Raw genomic sequence first — 8305 nt, 5'->3', positions numbered from 1 at the left:
CTATCCACTCCAGTATTTTTGGGCTTCCCCTGTGGCTTAGCTGGCAAAGAATCCACCTGCTGTGCAGGAGATCTGGGTTCGATCCCTGGGTTGGGAAGATCCCCTGGAGAAGGGAAAGGGTACCCACTCCAGTATTCTGGCCTAGAGAATTCCATGGACTGAGTCGGACAGGACTGAGTGACTTTACTTTCAGCTCTTATGGTAATTATATTTGCTCACCCATTCATTCAACAAATACTTATTGGACATTGCTAAGATCAATACACTACACTATATGTTGAGAATACGTCAAGGAACAGTATGGACACTGTTTAAGTCTAATTAGGGGTCCTCAACTTCTGGGATCGAATGCCTGTTGATCTGAGGTAGAGCTGATGTAATAATAATAGAACTACAGTGCACAATAAATGTAATGCCCTTGAATAATCCCCAAAAGACCCTCCCGCCCTGGTCCATGGAAAAATTGTCTTCCACAAAACCAGTCCCTGGTGCCAAAAAATTCAGGGACTGCTTTTGGTGGGAGTGATGGATACCAAGCCTTGAACAACACAGTGTAGTGAATAAAAACAGAGGACCTGTAGAGCTTCCTAAGAAGCACTGAGGTGGGTGTGTAATCCAGGCTTCAAAACTTAGGGAAGACTTCTTTTAGGACGTTAGAAAAAGCTGGGCTATAATGAATGACTTAAAATTCTTCAGATGGGTGGGCTGCTGGTCTTGGCTTAGGAAAAACACACGAACAGGCTTAAAGAAAGAGAAAGTTTGGTATAGTCTGAGAATGGGAGGTATTTCATGAGAATAAGTATGTAGAGTGAAGTTAGAACTTGAACATAAAGAGGCTTGTGGAAGGAGTTTAGATTATATCCTGGGAGAAATGAGGAGCCCTGAGGAAATTTAAGCAGCACAGTGGTGTAACCAGGTTTGCATTTGGGACTACTCATATGATGATTTGGAAGAAGGCTAGTGTGGTTATCTAGATATGTTGTGATGGTGTCCTGAACTAAGTAAGAGAGGGGTTGTAAGAAGAGAAGATGAAGGATTCATGAGATATTTAGAAGAAAAAAAATCAATGTTGCCTGGTGATTGACTGCGTGTTTAGGATGAAAGGGAGAAGTTAAGGGTGAGATCCAGGTGTCTGCTTTAGTTAGTTGGATGAATTATTAAACTTTTTGCTAAGAGGCACAGCAAGGAGATACTGTGTGTGTGTGTGTGTGTGTGTGTGAGTGATTATGAATGTGGCTTAGACATGATGTGCCTATAAGTATCTACTATTGAGTTGGACATGAAACTTCAAGTCACAGGAAAGACCTCATGCTAGAGACACACATTTTGGAATTTTCACGATATTTTGAGGATTTTTAGCAGTGGGAATAGATGAAAGCTCCCATGTAGAGAACATAGAACAATAAGAGGTGTAGAAAGGGGTTCTGAGAAGCAAGTACATTTAAAGAGACCCAGAGGAAAGAGCCAGAGCAGTAGGAGAAAAATCAGGATAATGTAGTATCATGAAAAAGGAAAAACAAGGCATGAAAATTTAAGAGGTATAAAAATATATAAAGATCTTTACAAAATTGGGCAATTGTAAAATTTGTTTTATTTTCAGTTTGAGTCAGATTTAATGAAGGATTATTTACATATAGAAACTTGTCCTTTAGTATATAGTTCTGTGTTACTCAGTTGTGTCTGACTCTCATGCAACCCCATGGACTGTAGCTCGCCAGACTCTGCTCTCCATGGGATTCTCCAGGCTAGAATACTGGAGTGGGTAGCATTCCCTTCTCCAGGGGAGCTTCCTGACCCAGGGAGCGAATCCGGGTCTCCTGCGTTGCAGGAGGATTCTTTACCATCTGAGCCACCATAGGTCTTTTAATTTTTAATTCTTCTAGTGTTTATTATTATGATTACTTATTATTTTGGTAAAATACCATAAACTTTCCTGAACCAGGAAATTTCCTTGCCTGGAATATTGCTCTACCAAGTCAGATCCTTGGGGATGGAATACACACCGCTCTGAGTACCACACTGAACTGCAAGTCCAAATAGAGTTCTAGTCCTAGTTTTGCACTGGATAGCTAATATTTATTGAGCTCTTATGGTATGTTAAGCTGGCGTTACCTAATTTAACCCTTCCAATTACTTCACCAAGTGGGTCTTATTATTGCCCCCACTTTAGAGATGGAGCACCCAGAGGTTAGGTCACCTACTGGGGATTCACAGCTACTAAGTGCAGTGAGAAAATCTGAACTCAGGTGTTCTGGGCCCAGGGCCCCAGCTCTGCTTCACCATGACGTGGCATTGCCTCTTTCGCGTGCTTCTGATGGAGTCACCTTTGCTTCTAACCTAAGCTACAGCCTTTCTGAGCACAGACACTGGGATAAAGAGATTTTCATGAGAAGAAGCCTTAGAAAGAACACTGAGGAGTTCAAGACTCGCATGATGATTGAGAATGTCTGGGGTTAGAATGCCAGGGTTCAAATCCTGAGTTCTCTGGTTTACTTAAGATCTCAAAGCCTCACTTTTACAACTTTAAAATGCGGATACTAATAGTGTCTGCTCATAGGATTTCTGTGAGAGTGCAGAAAGAAAGCCATGTAATATGTTCATGACAGGGCAGGACGCAAGGTGAGCAAGGGTAAGTGTTAGGACACCTCCCTTTCCCCCACCCTTAATAATAATAATACCAATAACAATGACAATAATTACTATTCCCGAGATGTGTTAAGGGAAACAGTTATAAGTATGCTACTTATGTGAATGATATAGGGAAGAAATTTACCAATCTTTAGACAATACAGATATTAGATTATCTTTGTAAAGATTCTGTGAGGAACAGAGCTGCTATGACTTTAATACAGATTCTACAACTTTTCAATACTTATTTCATCATGTAGTTTCTGTAGTTAAGAGGAAGAAAGAGAAAAGGTAGAAGGAAAGAAGAAAGGGAGATCAAAGACAAGAAGGCAGGGAAGCCAGAGATAGGAAAATGCACAATATTTTTTCACCTTTTACAAGTTGCTGTGTAAAAGTGAGCCTCTCCTGGAGGCTTACCTGTTTAGAGCTGTTATCGCTTTCCACTCATACTCACACCTTCTTTCCCTCCTTTGTTTCCCATAGTGGGAAACATTTCTTATATGCAATTTGGCTTCCTTGTTTATCTTGCTTTTTATCTTTCTCCTCACTCTAGAGCATAAACTCTCTGTTGTTCAGTTGTTCAGTTGCTAAGTCTGTCTGACTCTTTGTGACATCAGGCTTCCCTGTCTTTCACTATCTCTCAGAGTTTGCTCAGATTCATGTCCATTGAGTTAGTGATCTTATCTAACCATTTCATCCTCTGTCATCCCCTTCTCCTGCCCTCAAGCTTTCCCAGCATCTATGGGTCCTTTCCAATGAGTCCACTCTTACATCAGGTGGCCAAAGTATTGGAACTTCAGCTTCAACATCAGTCTTTCCAATGAATACTCAGGGTTGATTTCCTTTAGGATTGACTGGTTTGATCTCCTTGCAATCCAAGGGACTCTCAAGAGTCTTCTCCAGCACTACCATTTGAAAGCATCAATTCTTTGGCACTCAGCCTTCTTTGTGGTCCAACTCTCACATTCGTACATGACTACTGGAAAAACCATAGCTTTGACTAGACAGACCTTTGCTTGCAAAGTGATGTCTTTTCTTTTTAATATGTTGTCTAGGTTTGTCATAGGTTAAGCGCTTTAATTAAGCTCTCTGAAGGTGGGGATTTTTGTCTGTTTTACTTCCTAGTGGGTCAGAGTGTAGTTGCTCAATAAATAATGGTTGAATGATTGATGGACATGAAACAGAAAGCAAGAGTATTTGCAATTGGAGACAAAATTGGGATGATGAGCTAGAAGCCATTAAGCAATTTTATAAAATATTAATTTCCCATAACAGTTACTGTATGACTGAAGAACTCACCTGTCTTCCCTTTGCATCCCACAAATCTTCTTGTATTTGCGCTCTATCCAAATAAGTTACACAAGAGTACATTTAGCTGCACTTGGCCTGAGTCCCACACCTGCTGAGGACATTTCCTTTGCTTAAATATTAACCTGCTTCAAGTACAGGAAGCCCAATTGCTGGATATGACCAATTTTTTCTTCCTGGAATTCTGAGCCCAACTGTTTTGACATAACTCTTTTTAATTAGAAACTAATCAGAATACACAAAGTGAAAAACGTAATAAAACACTTTTAAAACTATCGTTATCCATAAAGTTATAATTTGTTTGTTATTTTTAGCTGAACTGGATAATTTAGGTAATTTTTTTCATTTCAAAAAATGACCTGAAGAATAAAATACATTGATAATAAGCATCAACATCTGAAAATTAAAATCTTATTCCTTTAATGTTGTTCTGGAAAGGACTCCAGCTCATTGTCCAGTGAAAATAATGGCTCGTTTGTTTTCCTGCTGAATTTCTTTCTTTCTAAATATCTCTACCATCCTGCATTTTTTAAAAAAAGGATACAGGAAAGACATCTTTTAAGACAGTCCACAAGCATAGAGCCAGTGTAGAGGGATTAAAGAAAAGAAACTGGAATGCAAATGCAGGCTTTACTATTTTTTAAACTGTTTTTTCTAAGTTGTAAAGCAAATTGACTCATTGAACCTTTTAAATTAAAATCAATTTTTTTATTGCCTAATCACTTCATAGCAAATAGATGGGGAAACAGTGGAAACAGTGGCTGGCTTTACTTTTCTGGGCTCCAAAATCACTGCAGATGGTGATTGCAGCCATGAAATTAAAAGATGCTTACTCCTTGGAAGGAAAGTTATGACCGACCTAGACAGCATATTGAAAAGCAGAGACATTGCTTTGTCAACAAAGGTCCATCTAGTCAAGGCTATGGTTTTTCCAGTGGTCATGTATGGATGTGAGAGTTGGACTATAAAGAAAGCTGAGCCCTGAAGAATTGATGCTTTTGAACTGTGGTGTTAGAGAAGACTCTTGAGAGTCCCTTGGACTGCAAGGAGATCCAACCAGTCCATCCTAAAGGAGATCAGTCCTGAATATTCACTGGAAGGACTGATGCTGAAGCTGAAACTCCAGTACTTTGGCCACCTGATGTGAAGAGTTGACTCATTTGAAAAGACCCTGATGCTGGGAAAGATTGAGGGCAGGAGGAGAAAGGGACAACAGAGGATGAGATGGTTGGATGGCATCACCGACTCAATGGACATGGGTTTGAGTGGACTCTGGGAGTTGGTGATGGACAGGGAGGCCTGGCGTGCTGCGGTTCATGGGGTCGCAAAGAGTCGGACACGACTGAGCAACTGAACTGAAATGAACTGAAGGGGTTATATGGGCTTCCCTTGTGACTCAGCTGGTAAAGAATTCACCTGCAATGTGGGAGACCTGGGTTTGATCCCTGGTTTGGGAAGATCTCCTGGAGAAGGGAAAGGCTACTCACTCCAGTATTCTGGCTTGGAGAATTCCATGCACTGTATAGTTCATGGGGTTGCAAAGACATGACTGAGTGACTTTGACTACTTTCACTAAGGGGTTATATAAACTTCCATTGATTTTGCTGAAATTTTCTCCTTCCTTGACCCAACTGGGTAAAATCTGCCATTTATCTTTAAAGGGTTAAGAATTTTATCTAGTGGAATAAGAGTTTCTGTATGTTCTAATTCAGAGCCAGTTAATTTATTTTATCTGCTCTATAGTATTGTATTGCACAATACCATATTTTATCCACCATTTTATTATTCAAACTGTGGTTTCTAGATTTTTCTGATAACAATGCTATAATGAATGTTCTTGCATAGGCTCCTTATTTACATGTGGGGTATTTCTTTATGGTAGATATGCAGAAGTGGAATTGTTACCAGTGTATTTATATTTTAGAATTTTAACAAATTACCCTTCAAGGTATATAATCCCCTTCTGCAAACTTGCCCAATTTAATAGTACTAAACTTAAAAATGTTTCCCGATGTGTATAAATAATGTTGTTTTAATTCACATGTTTCTGATTGCTAAAGAGACTAGGTAACTCCTGTGTTTACCAACCACTTATATTTCCTTTAGTCTTTTGTCCATTTTTCTATTGATTTGTCTTGTTCATGATGATTTATAACCTTTAAAAGATATATTCTAGACACTAATATTTTAAAAATTGAAGTATAGTTGATATACAATGTTAATTTCTGCTGTACAAAGTGATTCAGTTATATATAGTTTATATATGTGTGTGTGTATATATATATGTGTATATATATATATATATGTATGTATATATATATGTATATATATATGTATATATATATATGTATGTATATATATATATATATATATATATATATATATATATATCTGGAGAAAGGCATGGCAACCCACTCAAGTATTCTTGCCTGGTGAATCCCATGGACAGAGGAGCCTGGTGGGCTACAGAACATAGGGATGCAAAGAGTTGGACATGACTGAAGTAACTAAGCAGGCAGGCGTGCACACACACACACACACACACACACACACACACACACATACATATGTTCTTTTTCATTATGGTTTATCCCAAGAGGTTGGATATAGTTCCTTGTGCTGTAGAGTAAGACTTTGTTGTTTATCCATTCTACATTTGTAATAGCTACATCTGCTAACCCCAAACTTCCCCTCCATCCCTCTCCCATCACATCACCCTTGGCAATCACAAGTCTGTTCTCTATTATAGACTAATACTTAATTGTTTATTTGAATTAAAAATATCCTCTCCCAGTCTGTCTTTTGTTTACCTAAAATTTTTTTGACCCTTGTTTGTAAGTGATGATTAATCTAGGTATATATTTTTAGATTTGAAGATATTTTCTCTCAATGTTTTGAGATATTTTGGTATCTCTGGCTTCAATTATTGCTTTTGAGTAATCTGTTCATTCTAATATATGTTCTTTGTCTTTTTTTTCTGATTTTCACTCTGATATGCCTAACATTGGATTTTTTTGTGTGTTTTTACTATAGTGAAGTATATAAAGTATAAAAAGTCATTTCAACCATGATTTAAATGCATAATTCACTGGCTTTAAGTATATATGCAATGCTGTATAATCATCACCACTATTTTATCTCCAAAACCTTTTTGTCATTCTTGAGAGAACCTTTGTACCCACTAAGCAATAGCTCCCCAGTCTTCCACCTCCCCTGTCCCTGTTATCCTGTAGTCTACTTTCTGTTTCTAAGACTGCTTCTCTTCTAGATATTTTATATAAGTGGAATCATACAATATTTGTCCTTTTGTTTCAGGCTTATTTCACTTAGCATAATGTTTTCAGGTCTCATCCATGTTGTAGAAATGTCAGAACTATATCCTTTTTTATGGCCAAATACTTTTCCACTGTAGGGTACATACCACCTTTTATATATCCATTCATCATCTGTTGATGGACTTTTGATTACCAACTTATTATGACTAATGATGCTGTGAACAATGGCATGCAAGTATCTGGTTGTGTTCTCTTTTCCAATTCTTTGGAGGTATATCCTTAGGAGTGGAACTGTCGAATCATATAGTAATTTTATGTTTAACTTTTTGAGGCTCCACCACACTTTTTCACAGTGGCTGCACCATTTGACATTCCCAGCAACTGTACAAAGGCTATAATTTCTCTACATCCTTGACAACACTTGTTAATTTTTAAAACAATTATTGCCATTTTTGTAGGTATAAAGTGGTATCTCATTATGATCTCAATTTGTGTTTCTCCAATCAGTAATAGTATTGAGATTCTTTCAGGTCAGTCAGTTCAATCACTCAGTCGTGTCTGACTCTTTGTGACCCCATAGACTGCAGCACACCAGGCTTCCCTGTCCATCACCAACTCCTGGAGCTTGCTCAAACTCATGTCTATCGAGTTGGTGATGCCATCCAACCATCTCATCCTCTGTCGTCCCCTTCTCCTCCTGCCTTTAAAATCTTTCCCAGCAATAGGGGCTTTTCCAATGAGTCAGTTCTTTGCATCAGGTGGCCGAAGTATTGGAGCTTCAGTTTCAGCATCAGTCCTTCCAATGAATATTCAGGACTGATTTCCTTTAGGATGGACTGGTTGGATCTCCTTGCAGTCCAAGGGACTCTCAAGAGTCTTCTCCAACATCACAGTTCAAAAGCATCAATTCTTCAGTGCTCAGCTTTCTTTATAATCCAACTCTCGCATCCATACATAACGACTGGAGAAACCATAGCTTTGACTAGATGGACCTTTGTTGGCAAAGTAATGTCTCTGCTTTTTAATATGCTGTCTAGGTTGGTCATAGCTTTCCTTCCAAGGAACAAGCGTCTTTGAATTTCATGGCTGCAGTC

This window comes from Giraffa tippelskirchi, chromosome 4 (assembly GCF_054371585.1).
Source record: "Giraffa tippelskirchi isolate mGirTip1 chromosome 4, T2T-mGirTip1v1.2.pri, whole genome shotgun sequence".
Lineage (NCBI taxonomy): Eukaryota > Metazoa > Chordata > Mammalia > Artiodactyla > Giraffidae > Giraffa > Giraffa tippelskirchi.
The sequence above is the reverse complement of the archived record's forward strand: the minus strand, read 5'-3'. Positions refer to the sequence as shown.